The sequence below is a fragment of the Cryptomeria japonica genome, chromosome 5 (genome assembly GCF_030272615.1).
Source record: "Cryptomeria japonica chromosome 5, Sugi_1.0, whole genome shotgun sequence".
NCBI classification, from domain to species: domain Eukaryota; kingdom Viridiplantae; phylum Streptophyta; class Pinopsida; order Cupressales; family Cupressaceae; genus Cryptomeria; species Cryptomeria japonica.
Genome location: NC_081409.1, coordinates 918216025 through 918230104, shown reverse-complemented (window position 1 = coordinate 918230104; position 14080 = coordinate 918216025).

The following is a 14080-nucleotide window of genomic DNA, read 5'->3' as shown; positions in this document are numbered from 1 at the left end:
CCCAGCAAATTTATGAAGTCTGTCTCTTAACTCAGTGGGAACATGATTCGGATACCCTGGGATCCCATCAAAAAACAATTGCCTATATTGTTCTAGATTGATTGGCCTTCTTTGAAAAGGGGTAATAGCACTGTTATTTCCCATGGTCATTTTAGCTTTTGGGATTAGAGATTGAGGTGCTAGGGTGTACTGCTTATTCACAGGTAATTGGCTTACCGAGGCAATATTAGCCTGTACCACAGGTTGAACATTAACCTGAGGAGGAGAAATGTGTTGGGGATTAGGCTTGCTAAGATCTTCTGATGGGAATATAATTGGGGGAGCCTTCAAGTAATTAATCTTTCTTTTTACTTCTTGATTTGCTGCTTCTAACTCAGCCTTTTCCAGTTCCATTTGAAGATCTTCCTTTTCCTTCCTCATCCTTTCCATTTCTCTCTCATGTGCTAGAATCCTATGAAAAATCTCCTCTGTAGTTTTAGATTCTATTCCATCATCTACGCATTTCTATTTTCCTTTATCTAGATTGGCTTTAGGAAGCTAGGAGTCATTAGATAATTCCCTAATTGGCTGGGCTACTGACTTACTAGCTTGTCTAGTTTTAGGGACTAGGATTTCCCTAATCACAGGGCCCTCCTCATCACTTTTTTCTTTTCCCTTAGCAAGCATTTCAAGATCAGCTATCTGTCTAAGAAGCCTATCTCTTTCCATTAATTTGGCTTTAACTTCCTTCTCCTTATTTGCCTCCTTTTGGGCTCTTAGGGAGATTAAATGATGGACCCTTTTATTTAAATCTTCAATCTCTTGAGACATTTTATCCTCATTAGGGAAGTTTTCTTCAGAGTCTGATACATTAACTTGATCTATGTCAATCAGACTAATGTTCCCATCAATTGTCCTAGGAATAGAATGTCTAATTGCATTTGAACTGGTTCTATCTTTTGCAGAAACACTAACATGAGATATATCTTGATTTAAAGTATGTGTATCATCAATATTTCCAAACAATCCCGAATGAAAACCTAAGATATCATGCTCTGAATCTCTGGAAGATGAATTAGACTATGCATAGACAAGTAGGTCAAGCGTCTTACCAGTTTTATTGTTTTTCTGCACCCAAGCCACATTTGATGGCTCATGCAATATGGATCTCTTCTGGCCTCTCCATGACTGTTCTGGCAGACCTTCTTGCAAAGTTTCATGAGGTTGTTTCTTCATGAATGATCTCATGTTTTTTGCTCCTTGCATCTTGCTTGTCTTCCTTTCAGAAAAAATTGTACCTCACAAGGACTAGTTCAAAGTAACAGAGTCGCCACCCACAGAACTATGGGAATTATGAAAACAAGCAGTCTTACCCACAAACACAATTATTGTCTTTACAAGCCTCAACATAGATCTATGCTTATATTTTGATTGTAGCTCTCCCCAGCAGAGTCGCCACTTTTGTTGTCTTCAAAATCTGATTCCCTTTAACATCCTCAAAATAATATGTTTTAAAGCTTGGTGCAGAAGAGATATCAAAGATAAGGAAATTCTCAAGACAACATATGACAAGGTTTGATTAGACCTTCTACACTTCGAGCTTACTCAGAGCCCAGGTGGGTATCCCTTTGTGAATTAAATTCACGCTTTCAAACATAAACCCATAACAAACCAGTCCAGAAAACTAGTGGGTCTATTCACCTTGAAATCAACTGAAAACAAAGAATGGAAATTGTACTTATGTTCAACATTTTTGATCAACAAAAGTATGCAATAAACAACTTCAATTTAATACCAGTGCCTTATCCAAGGTCACAGAGTCATCTAAACTCAAATAAGACTCCTCAAACAAAACATCTTTATGCTTCCCGTCGACTTGGTTTCTATCAATCCTTGTATATGCCTGACACCTACAAGAACTCAAGCGTTATAAACCAAGCTATGTTCATTAGAATTCAAAGTTCATTCCAGAGAGTTTACAGGTATGAGTGATCCCCGCCTCTTTAATTTCCCTCCTAAAGAGAAAAGCTAACGAACACTTATACTAAAATTGCTTTGCAATTCCATTCAAACAGAACAACCCTGGATTATTCAGAATGAACACAGTAAACAAATTTGCGAACAAACATGAAGACAACACAGAGCTTTACTCAAAACCAATGGTCTATATATTGATATTTAGTTCAAAAAGTATTACAAGAAATTTTGATTCTCCATTAAACTTAGAAAAGCTCAAATACATTTTTGCAGCGTTTTCTTACAATTTTTTACGATCACCCTTCATCTAGTCCTGGTATCCATTTATATCATCATGGATGCACAAAGCTTCAGACTTCTCGAGGAGAGTTTGTTACAACCATATTTTCAAAATAAAGAGGTTACAAGCTTTTCGCAAAAGTAGTTACAAGCTCTTTTCAACCTCTGCAATTACTTCAACATGTTGTTTGGTTGCAACCTCTTCTGTCTTTTCAGGGGCGCTTTCCAATTGTTCTGGATCATAGGTGGCATATTTAGTTGCCCACTCACTATATACCTCTTCTGTCGCCATAAGAAATTAATCACATTATCTTTAGTTTTAGTCAACCTTTTCTAAGAATTTCTCATTTTGTTGACTTCTGAATTGAGAAAACCATAATGTGATTTACTTTTCTCTATTTCTTGGATTGTCACAACAAAGAAAGAAGCATCATCAAGATCAATAATTCCTCTAACTCTTGCTCATAACTTAGCTTCTATCTCCTTAAGCCATATTTGTTTGTCTTTTAACTGAACCGGGCTAGCAAAAACTCCTGAGAGCAACTCAAAAACTTGGTCAGTGTATTCCTTCTTGCACAAATTGACCTTTCTATCCACATTATCCACCTCTACTGCTGATTGATTTAAGATTTTAGCGACATCAGAAGTGGATTTAATGATGGGATTGGCCCTTTGCTTCATCACAAGATACACACATAAACTCTAAATATAGCTCCCTAGGCCTCCATCTATTAAAAATAGGGGGTCAAAATGGCCTTATCTCTCCTGAGCTCATTCCATATTTTCATAATTTTACCTACATTGTTGTAGAGCAATGAGGCATTTATTGTATCTGCAAAACTGGAAATTGTAGCTCTTACCCTTTCCTCATACTTCTTTTTATATAAGGCCTGAGCCTGTTTCAAATTTTCTAATTCTTGAGGAGTAATTTCAATCATCTGAGAGTTGGAGGGTGCTGGAGATGGTGGAAACTCAATGATAGGGCTCGAAGGTGGAGGTCTTGCAGGAGAAGAGGAGATCATCAGTGTTGAAGACTCACCTTGATGGTGTTGTCCAGTTAACTGGCTTTGCAATTTGGCAATGATGCTATCCTTACCTCTTATCTCCTCCTTGGCACTGTTGTAGGCCTTTAAAACTGTTTCCAACTTGATTTGGAGGTCTTCTTTCTCTGCTACTGCAACACTGAATTTTGTAGTCTCCAACACAGTGTTGGCAGCCTCTACTACCCCTGTACTCTACACTCTCTTCACCATCATTCCACCGAGGTAACTTGACCCTGGGGTGTCCTTGCCTTTCTTGCCCTCATTCCTCTTGAGAGACAACATAACAAGTGCAGCATTATCTTTACTGAAAGTGACCACCTCCATGGGTTTAGTCTCTTTCCTTACTGCATCTAATACCAGGGCATCTGCAATATCCCATTCAGGTAAGATAAGCACTCCAGCTTGTGCTACCATATCTCTTCCCTGCTCAGGGGTGATGGTCTTGAATTCTTCCATCATCTCCTGTGTTATTTCCTCTTCCACCAAGGCTGGATCTTTGTTGGGCTGCTCTGCCTTTCTTGTTTCACATCTAGCATTATATTTATCTATATGCTGCTTCCATATAAATTGCATGAATGCTTCTGATGTGACAAAATTATTATCAGCTGGAAAGGCCCTACTTGCCTGCTTTATTTCAGGATCCCACTCTTGGCCTTTAAGCTCAGTGGAAGTAATATCCATCCTAGCAGCAATGGGTTCTTCCAGCATCCCCTCTTCTACTTCATCATAGGTATATGCAATTTCCCCTAGGCTACCTAATTGTATGAGTTGCTCAGCTGCTGCTTGCTCATTTCCTATATGGATAGGGGATTGGGATGGGGAGTACAAAGGTGTATCTGATTGTATTTCTTTCCGCACCCTTTGCCTTTTTGGGCTCTCTTGGATGTCGATGACATCTTGTGTCCTCCTCTTTCCTTTGGAGCTAGAGGGCTCCCCTGTTGTAGGCACCAAGACACTATAACATGATTTTTTATGTAGTGTGTAATCACCAGGAGGGATTGGCTTACTAGAAGCTGACCTACTAAGGATCATTCTGGCTTTCTCAGGGTTTCTCTTGATTACAACTTCCCTCTTCTCCTTCAATGTCTGCATCACATCTTCAAAACAAACATTTAAAAACTTTATTTTCTCTTCTAGTGGGAAAAAGCTAGACAATGGGTCATAGCTAGCATCAAACTGATGCACAAAATCCAGGGCTTTCTTATAAGCCACCCACTTTTCTTTTCTTAGCTCCTGCTCATCTAGATCAAATTCATTTCTGATGAGGTCTTCTAGAAACTGGAATTGATGAGGCCTACCTTTGCATGCTACCTTCTTCCTAAACATACCGTTGAAGAAGTCCTTTGGATCGGCACATCTGGACACTGCAGTGGATAAATGATAAGGTTTGAGGAAATCCTCAAAGCAATTCCAGCCTCCCTTTATTATTACAAATTGGTGGGCTATGGTAGCTGCAAGGAAAATAGTCCCTTTACCCCTGCCTGTCAGCTCTGCCTCTTGCAAGCCACCAATTTGTTTGAGGATCTCAGTGATTCCCACTTTGAGAGAGACCTGGTAAGGTAACAAAAATGGAGTGTCTCTGAAACCAAAAATTCTGAAAACTGTGGAAACTGGATATAAACAAATGTCACCCCAGTTATAAACAATGTTTATGTTCTCCGTGAATTCTTTTGATCTTATGAATTCCAGAAGAACCTTGGGGATTCTTGGGTTCTCTGAGCAGAGGAGAGTCCTTATTTTGGATGCAAAATATTTATCAAATTTCAGAAAACTGGCATCCTCTCTATCCCATGACAACATAGTACTCCACAATTGTACTGGCATTTTTTCTCCTTCCTTCTCCTTAACCAGGTCCAGTCCACTAGCAAAGTAATCACCACCTTTGAAGAGAAAAAGATGCATTAGGAGTGAATACCATCCAGAAGGCCTGTCCACCATTCCATTCTTGATTCCTATCAACCCTCCATGAATAACATCAACAATATAAGCGGCATAGTCAAATGTGATTGCAAGAGAAGGATTCAAATTTTGGGCAATCATTAACAAGTAATGATTCGGCATATTTGCTTCTGCATCTTCTCCCAAAACTTGGAAAAGTTCCCAATACATCCCTTTAGCCCTGAGGGTGAACATCCTTAATGAAAGGGGCTCTTGTGTGTTGTGTCCTACAACTATTAACCCCCTTATTTTTACAAAAAATTCATTAAGAGGCCCATTCCTGAGATGACTCCTCTGTGCACCATAAATTTGGGATAATGCTGTGAAGTTTGTTGGTTCTAAAAAGTTTGTAAACTCATTAAGCCCAAATGCTGTCCTAAACTCTTCAGCATTAATTTCCACAAGGGTTTTCCCATTTACATCCCGAATGCTTCTTGTGACTGGATCATAGTTGAATGCAATCTGGGTTAGCAAATCTATGTCCATGAATACTCTTGGGACCACTAACTTCCCAACCTCTAGTTCCCAGAAACTGTTTTGCGAGGCAGGAGAATTTCTCATTCCGAATCCCACTTTAAACAACCCCAACCCGGACAGTCCAACCTGTGGGTCTCTCAACCAATTGCCCTTGTCATATAATCCTTCTCCTATCTTTAGACGGGGAGCCTTAGGCACTAGCTCTTTTGCCTTTGATGCCTAGTTAGTTGACAAAGTCAACTATTCTAGAAAATCATCACAAACGCTCCTTTCTTGATAGTTAACCTTACCAGAAAATTCTCTTTTAGGAGCCATTTTGAAAATGCAAGAAATAAATGTCACTCTTAAACAACTCTGCGAAGAATTAATTATCTATTTTAGAACACTGCATAAGAATTGCTACACAAAAATACAAGAGAACCTGTTCTTTGCTTGAAGGAATTTGCTCTGCAACTGAAACGACTTGCTCTGTATATCAGGAAAATAACTCTGCGTCTGCTCTTTTGCAAAATCCTTTAAAAGATATCTTTACCCAGTTGTTAGGAAATCAAATATTTGTACTCAGGGCCTTAACTATAACATTGATGCCGCATGCTTTGGCCGTCCCTTCAAAATTGAATTCATACAAGAATTCATATTTTTCGCTCCAACGGGTCACAATATTCCTGCAAGTGTTTCATTTTGTTCTTTCGCAACTTCACGAGGCATAGCTATTGGGCAGCTTAGTCCTGTGAAATAACGCCAACCATTCAATCAAAAGAAACTTGATCGAGCGTTAGATTAACTAATGGCTTTGGCCTTTTTCTGGGTCCCACTTTTCTATTGGCTACGTAATACCACATGGCGTCCAACCATTGGCCTTGAAATCCATTTCACATTCCACTTGATACTGGCTACGTGTCTTTCTTTTATACTGCCAGTTCCACCTTGGCAGGCCCACACTTTCTTCTTAGACCATGTGTCATCATGACATGTGGACGGTTCTCGTTCACTCTCGCTATTTCGTGGGGTATAAAGAGTGAGCACCTTACCCTTGTGAAATAGCGCAGACCGTTGGATCATCTCATAAATTGATCGACGTTTAATCCTCTGAAAAGGCTCTCAGGAAGGGTGGGCCCGCTGACTCGTTGTAAACACCTCACATCCAGTCACCTTTGGAGCTGATTTGTCGCTCTGTCATTTGCCAAAAGAAAACCACGGGGCCCCACTTTCGTCTCAACAGCTACATCCTCCAGGTCATCATCATGACACGTGGACGGTTCTCGTTCACTCTCACTATTTCACGGGGTATAAAGAGTGAGCACCTTACCCTTGTGAAATAGCGTGGACCGTTGGATCATCTCATAAATTGATCGGCGTTTAATCCTCTGAAAAGGCTTTCAGGAAGGGTGGACCCGCTGACTCGTCGTAAACACCTGGCATCTAGTCACCTTTGGAGCTAATTTGTCGCTCTGTCATTTGCCAAAAGAAAACCACGAGGCCCCACTTTCATCTCAACAGCTGCATCCTCTAGGTCATCATCATGACACGTGTACGGTTCTCGTTCACTCTCACTATTTCGTGGGGTATAAAGAGTGAGCACCTTACCCTTGCAAAATAGCGCGGACCGTTGGATCATCTCATAAATTGATCGATGTTTAATCCTCTGAAAAGGCTCTCAGGAAGGGTGGACCCGTTGACTCATCGTAAACACCTAGCATCCAGTCACCTTTGGAGCTAACTTGTCGCTCTGTCATTTGCCAAAAGAAAACCACGGGGCTTCAATAAATTGTTAACAACTATACCTGCCAGGTCATCTCCACCTGCGACTTGACTCACCTCTGGGGCCCGCCTTTCAGCCTTTAATCCTGACCCACTGACTGTTTTGACTTGTGCCATGTGCCGCCATTTTACTTGCTGTCAACAACCAGCTGGACCGTCTATGTGGCATGCCATGTGGTTTTCGCAACTTCGCTGGTTTTAAACTACGCGCAACTTTGGCTAGCGAAATAGCGCAAGCCGTGGATCAATCTGCGAGATGCACATTGGTTACTGGGCCCGACAATTTTTAGAAGAAAAATACACAAGGCATAAATTTTTCGATTAATCAACATAACCGCCTAGGCAAACAACAAGGGGGGAACACTTCTTATGACCCCCATGACCCATTACTTAAGTGAATAAAGTAACGAAAGATTAGAAACCAGAGGTTTTAGAACGAAACACAAGAGGATTTAAAATCACAAACCCTTAAACCCTTGAGGTCTAGAACAAAGCTGAAGCATTTGGAACGACACCTTATTCAAAATTTCAATAAAACATAGCCAACCATGGGAAAAAAAAATCCCATTTCTTAATCAGTGATAACATGCTCTCCATCCAGTTGCCATTTGATAACCATTGTTACCTGACTAATAATTGTAAGCTTTAAACCAGTTGGAGTTTCGGTTCACAAAAGATTTCGGACTAGCTCCTTGGGTCCTCTGAGGATATCTTCCGGTGTTGTTCATGATAGACCTGCATTCAGATGCTCTATGCCCAAACTTGTTGCATGCATAACAATGACCATTGAACTTATTGGATCTAGGTACATTGTTAATAAAGTAAGGAAAATTATTGTAGGCTTTGCTCCTACATACATTGGCAGTGTGTCCTTCTTTAAGACAATTAAAGCAAACAGGTTTGAATTTTTGCTTACCTTTTCCTTTCAATGTTAGTTGTTTCTTTGATGCTTCAGAATTTGTTCCTGAGGATTCTCCTTCCTCATGTCCAAAGAAACCAAGTCCATTGGTATTCTTTACTGGTCTAGCTGACTCAAGCTTAACAGTACTTTTGCTGAACTTAGCAAGTATTTCCTTTTACTCAGAGAGTTCTTTGGAAATAGTAGTATTTGTCTCCATTAGGCTTGCATTTTCAAAGATATCTATGTTCAGTTCATCTTATACTCCTTTTTCCATTCTTCTCTCATGAAGGTGAGCATTCAATGCACTAAACTCTTGTTTCAACTTGGAGATCTCATGATCTCTATCCTTCAGCAAATCTTCAGCTTTCCTACTGTTTTCAAGCTCTTGACTAAACCGGATAGTCAGTCCATCCAACTCCTTTCTCAGATTGGAGTTTGAATCATTCAACTTATTTACTTCTGCTATCATGGCTTCCATATCTACTTCATCTGTAGAACTATTTTCAGATAGCTCCATTAGCTTTTCTACATGTTCTCTCCTTTTTGCTTGAGATGCCTTGTATTTGACCATAAGATCATCATAGGCTTGCTCATACTGAGTGAGCTGTTGAGTAAGTTCCCTCAAGGTGTATTCCCCCATATCTCTTTCCAAGTGGTTAAACTTATAGAAAGGTTGGCTCTGATACCAATTGATGAATACTAAGAGGGCGGGTCAATTAGTATGCCAAAAATCATTGGACTAAAACACTTAAACAGTCTGAAGATAAACCGGTAAAACAATTTAACAGACAGATCGGTTATCACACATGCAAACCACAATGCAAATAAAGCATTCACCCACAAAAGCAATACAACCATAACACAAGATTTTTGACGTGGAAACCCAACTGGGAAAAACCATGATGAGATGGAACTCACAAGTTACTATCTGCATAATAGAAACCAGACCAGTTAAGGTCAGACCGGTTAAGGTCTTACAATGTTCTTCACCAAAACAGATCCTGTTAGGAATCTCAATCTCTGTTAGGAGATAAGTCCAATTAAAGACTACCTTGCTAGAGGATTTTAGATTCACAGAGATGAACCACCTTGTTAGAGGATTTTACAAAAGGCTTTTGGGCCTACCCGGTTAAGGGCTACAGACTTGTCAAAGATGTGAGTAATCAACAAGTGTTTGATCTATCTAATAGCACAAACTGCTTGGTTAGATCCAGTATAACTCATAGCTAATGCATTCCAGCATTACTTCAGTCTTCTCTATCTCTCACTTAGTTACAACTTGATCTTCTTAGGTAAGATCACTCTTACAACAACTCATCAACCACCTTAAACCCTAGTCACAACATAAACCATTTTTCCATCAACCTAAAACCCTAGACATGATGTCCTTTTAAAGGAGTCTGATTTCATGTCGGTCCAATAGGATTACATTTCAATTTCCTAGGTTCAATGAATCTAGACATACTCAGTAACACGACACAAGAAGAACCGTCAGTGTGTCGGCACTGTCAAACAATCAGTGGATTGGTAACTCATCACAAAATGTCAATTGGTAACTCATCACAAGGTATTACCAATTCATACAAAATACCGGTTGCCATTTTGACAAATGAAGACTGGTAAGAATGTGTTATGCCGCTTTGCTCCCTCGTACTGCATGAGATCTACGAACCGCTTGGGGTCGACATGCCGCTTCAGACCGGGAAACACATTCTGCAAAATCACCAATAGTCTAAAGACTAGAATACAACATACCGGTTGAGCTCTAGCTCATACATATAAAGGGGATCTCAATGCAAGTGTGTGTCCATCAATGACAATCACAACATAAACATAAAAAATGCCAACATTAAAAACCTTCAATAACTTGTACACTTCCAATCATTTAAAGTTTAAGCATTGACATATAAATTTGATTACAACGATAATGTTGATATACATCATACAAAAGAGATGAACTTCATTAAACATCTCCAAACATTTTGAACATAATTGAATAAGAAGCACAAGACTACTTAGAAATTTGGATTTAATTTAACAAGATGGGGCCACATGTACAAGTCCTTGCTACTTTTTCCTAAGATTGTAGACAATAGGAATCAAAAGCTATATTTTCATCAACATAATTTGGTAATCATAATTATGGATCTAAAATTCAAATAAAGAAGCCATAAATGAAATAGTTGAGTTAACAATCATTGAAAAAATGAACAAATATTACAAAATATAAATTAGTCTCCATTGTATTTTTTTTAATTAAACATATGGCAATATGATTTTCAAACTAAGGATGGATTTTTAGGTTTAAATCTTGAGAAATAGAATTTTTGATTGAAATGAAATAATTTGAATGAAAGTTAAATATTAATTTATATCAAACATTGTATCATACTATGGAATATATTAATTTCCATAAGTTATACTATTTTTTTATGGAATACATTGATGAATAATGATGAACAACGGATACCCTAACTGGTACTGAGAGGGGGGGGTGAATCAGTATAGACAAAAACTTTCCAACAACTTATCAAGCAAAAACAACACTAACCGGTTGTCTTCATTACTGAACTTAACCATGGCAATACCGGTTAAACACAGTAAGACTTCAGACAACATAAACTGATAAGTCTAAACACTTCAAATACATTCAATACTTGATAACAACTTCACCAATAAACATATGCATGTGGTGTAACAATAATACCATAACCTAATAACTCTGCATGCATAATCATTCAAACAAAGAACCCTTAATCATCACATGAAAAATGCACAACATATCACACACAAATTTTTCACGTGGAAACCCAAATGGGAAAAACCACGGTGGGGATGAATACCCACAAGCTTGTTTTTTAGCTCTTTTGCTCACTCTGTTAGGAGCCTAGTCCAGTTAAAGACTTTACAATAAGGTTTTGCTAGGAACCGATCCTATTAAAGATCACCCGGTTAAGGGATGACTATATACCCTGTTAAAGGTTACCTTGCTAGAGGATCTATAGAACTCAATAAACTTGAGTCACCTGGTTAGAGGATTTATAGTAAGCCTGTTGAAGCTACCCAGTAAAGGGATTTTCCTTCTGTTGAAATGGTTAGAAGACAATAGGTAAAGCTTTGATTTGATAATAGGACTATATGCTAAGGCGGATCCTTTTCAGTTCCTCTACACTGCAATCACACTCTGTAGTTTTCTCTCTTACTGGTCTGGCAAGTATCTCATCACTTAGATACACACACAAAATTTGCCAACAATTTACAATAACAAACATCATCGACCTTATAGACAACAATTAGGTCGGTAGCATAAACCCTAAACCCTAAGCATCTTAGGTTTGCAATACAGGCGGTCCAATCCTGACCATCCAAACACTTTGCATAGAGAAATACAATCTCAAACAGATCACAAGACAATCTACATCATTCATTCTTCACCGCACATGGAAATCAGTAACTCATCATGCTTTCTTCTCATACCACCAAGAAAAATGTTCATTCCCGAGGTAGACTTTTAATGCAGTCGATCTTCTCATGCAAGATCCTTAAGGAAATCCTTCACATGCACAAAGTTAACGTGGCACCTCGATCTCATCCTCATCTCGTAGCTAACTCATCACAGAATGTCATCAGTTGCATCACACAAGCTGGATTTCCAAACCGGAAACCCTAGAGCTGAGACTACCAACTGGTAGTCACACTTAGTGAAACCCCGACACCAGTTTACTGCATTTCTTCATACCAGTTCACCAACTTCTTTCAATCTGCATACCGGTTCACTTACACTTACTGACATCAATGACAACATACATTATCATCATATCAACATGCTGGTTCATCATATGCCAGCATACATATGATCTATAATACCAAAATATAAATATCTATAATCTAGATTACAATGCACGTAGGTTATGGAGATACTTAATGTAGATACCTAGTTACTTCAGAGGTATCAATAAATATCATTAACTAATACTTTCAATTTGGTTCTCAAAAACTTATAGAAAATCATTGCATTTTTTTTCATTATTCGATTTTCCTTGTGTGATTGCTTCATTTATTGGACAGGGAATTTATTTTGGCAATATTTCATGTGGCACAGTTTCAAGGATTCTAGTAGAAATGATAGATTTATTTTTTTTGAGAATTAGGAGATATTAAATTCCCCATTTCATCTAAAGATCAATGACTCCTGTAAGTCAAGAATATATGTAAAAGGAATTTTTTAGTAATGATATAAATGTCTCCATAACCCTAATGGGAGAAAATATGCAAAACAAATATTCATAGTCCAAAATGTAACAAGCATAATACAAGATGACACTAGATTTACCCTAAGAAAATACTCTCAATAGGAAAACCCAAGCTCCAAAAGCATCCATAAAAATCAATGTATTGTCTCATGAACAAGAATACAATACGCTTGCAAAGTCTCTATCTACTATCTTTAAATTAGCAAGTTGCATAGTTGTATTTCATTGTATTCAAATAAGAAAATAAGAGCAATATGGCCAACAATCTCAATACATATTTCATCTACTCACATTGTGAATGATGAACAATATACTATGAGGGGGGTTTAAATCAATATATCCAAATTTCAACTTAAACAAACATTAATTCTCATTAATATCTTCTCAAAAAATTAACTTTAAAATTGTTGGCATATGCACACTCCAATGAGACATTGTAGGTGATTGAAGGTTTTGTCCTTAATGGCAACCTTACAATCCTATTACACCGGCAAGGCATTACACCGGCAAGGCTTTACACCGGCAAGATAGTTCACCGGAATCAACGAACACATTCTACACCAGCACTCAAGACACCGGCATCGACACAAAGAAAGGGAGTATACCGGCACAGAGGCCGACAAGATTTTGTTATATTATATTTTGTTTATTATTGTAAAACTTTGTAAGCTGACTTGATATCATTGTAAAATGACTCATATATAAAAGAGATCATTTTAGACATTTTGTGAGTAAGCAAGGAAGTTAAGAAAGTGATGTAAGTGAAAAGAAGAAGATATTAGGCAGACCTATTATGCGAAATATGGGTTAGAGGTTTTATGTAAAGAACAAAGCACAAACCGGTACTGGATCAGGCATTATAGATGCTATTGTAAAGCAGTACAAGATATTGGATTTGTATAATCCGCATTGTAAGTTAGTGAGACTTCCCATTGAGCAGTGAGCTCTAGGCAGTTGGTCGTCCTGCATGTGCAGGCCCCTCTTGTAAATAATATTCTTTTATTGGCCAGTAAGTGGATATTGTGGGTCACAAATCCCACCGAGGTTTTTCCCACACCTGGTTTCCTCGTTAAATCCTTGTGTTATGGTGTGCTTTTCATGTGGATATTTTTAATTCTGTTCATTACATTATTTCTTGCATACCGGTACACTGTTATAATATGTGTTGCATGTTTTAAATTGAGCAATTCTAATTACCGGTTAGATACTGATTCACCCCCCCCTCTTAGTATCTGTGGGATTCCTAACAAAAACATCAAAGAATATTTAATAGATATTCTTAATGTTACAACAATTTAACAATACAAGAGAACACACATCTACATAATGTATACTAGATATATGTGGAAACCCGAGATGGGAAAAACTACCGTGAGAAAATTTGCTTGGATCTATTGCCCAAATCTAGCCTCACAAAGAAATGAATCACATACAATATGTTTAACATACCCCAAGATTGAGAGGGGAGGTGA